At 35.4% G+C, this 1376-nt stretch overlaps 1 protein-coding gene across 1 annotated transcript in view; it reads right to left on the bottom strand.

The window, feature by feature from the left end:
* LOC110032539 (shaggy-related protein kinase NtK-1-like) overlaps window positions 1-1026 on the bottom strand; it is a 5777-nt gene extending 4751 nt beyond the window's left edge. The window contains 1 exon segment of the mRNA XM_020736200.1: window positions 795-1026. The gene's annotated coding sequence lies outside the window, so the exon portion shown is untranslated.
* Window positions 1027-1376: the final 350 nt, after the last annotated feature.

The raw sequence follows: 1376 nt of genomic DNA, 5'->3' as shown, positions 1-1376 counted from the left end.
TGTATATATATTAAAAAAATCAAATCTAGAAACGCTTCACTAACGGTCAACACAAAACCGACCAAAAACACGCCCGTTAAACTTCCAGCGACTTCTTTGGAGGGCCAGAAACTACAAAAACAAAATAATCATGATCAAGTAGCAGGTTTCCGGTTTGTCGCGCACTAAACATATAAACCATCAATCTAATGAAAGAGATAAGTTTCACCACCTGGATACTATGATGTAATATTAACCAAATAAATCTCAAAATTTTCCATTGTAAACTAAGAGAAAAATAACAGCAAAATTAACAAAATACGACGAGTAAGAAGAGGTTAATTTGCCTTGTAACCAACAAAAAACAACAGAAACAGAGACATCCACGCAATGATTCAAATACTAAATTATCAGAAAGTAATGTGACTGTTACACGAAGTAAAATCTAAAGCTCCAAAAAAGAAGAGATCCACAACAGGAATCAAAACACTACTCATTTTTAAGCTTATTAACACATCTACTGTAAACAAAAATCCTAACTCAGAACTGGTTTACAGGCCATATCAACTCAAAAAATAAACCCAGCAGCTAAAATAACAGAAAAAGTTGAGGAAATAAGTTAGAGAAAGACAGTGAGAGACAGAGAAAGAGAGGTTCAAAGCAGTCCAGCTAAACAGAATAGAGATAGATACCCGATCTCCCACCTACTAGCTCACAGAAGCACGATTTGACAAGAAGGCATAGCGGGAATCACATGATCACCACAAATTCACAAAAACATAGCTAAAACAAGAGTAGAAAAACTAGATCCTTACAATATCAGGCCTCCGCAACGCCTTGAACAACAAAAATCCATATCACGAGATTCAAATCCCCATCCTCGCTGCTTCAGAGTTTTTTTCAAAAAGACTCCGATGAGCGTTAGATCTAAACCTACAACACCCGGTCTTCTCTCCCCCTCTCTCGGCGCTGTCAGTCAAAGAAGCCAAAGAATACTCTGCAGGCTTCCCGTCCTGCACTTTTATCATGGCTTCTTTTGACCGTTCAACTTGCAACCCATATGCTTTTCCCTGTGCCGTCCGATGCTGGCTATTACTTTTTCCGCCATAATAATAATAATAATAATTAGCTTTCTCATATGCATCGATACATTCAAGGCACCCTTAATTCGATAAACATTGTTATAAAGAGATTATTAAAAAATGTTGATTTATTATGCAGTTTTTAAATAAAGATTATAAAATTATGAAATATTTAATTAAATTTGCTTACTGTACTGCAGAATGAAAATCTCAATTATCTTAAAAATAGATAAATTATATGTACGATGAATATCCATTCGGATGACAAATTAAATTGAGTATCAAGTAAATCATGTCAGCCTCGACGCGATCCTT

This window comes from Phalaenopsis equestris, unplaced genomic scaffold (assembly GCF_001263595.1).
Source record: "Phalaenopsis equestris unplaced genomic scaffold, ASM126359v1 Scaffold000968, whole genome shotgun sequence".
Taxonomy (NCBI): Eukaryota; Viridiplantae; Streptophyta; class Magnoliopsida; order Asparagales; family Orchidaceae; genus Phalaenopsis; species Phalaenopsis equestris.
Note: the sequence above shows the minus strand (reverse complement) of the source record. Positions and strands in the feature narration are given on the sequence as shown.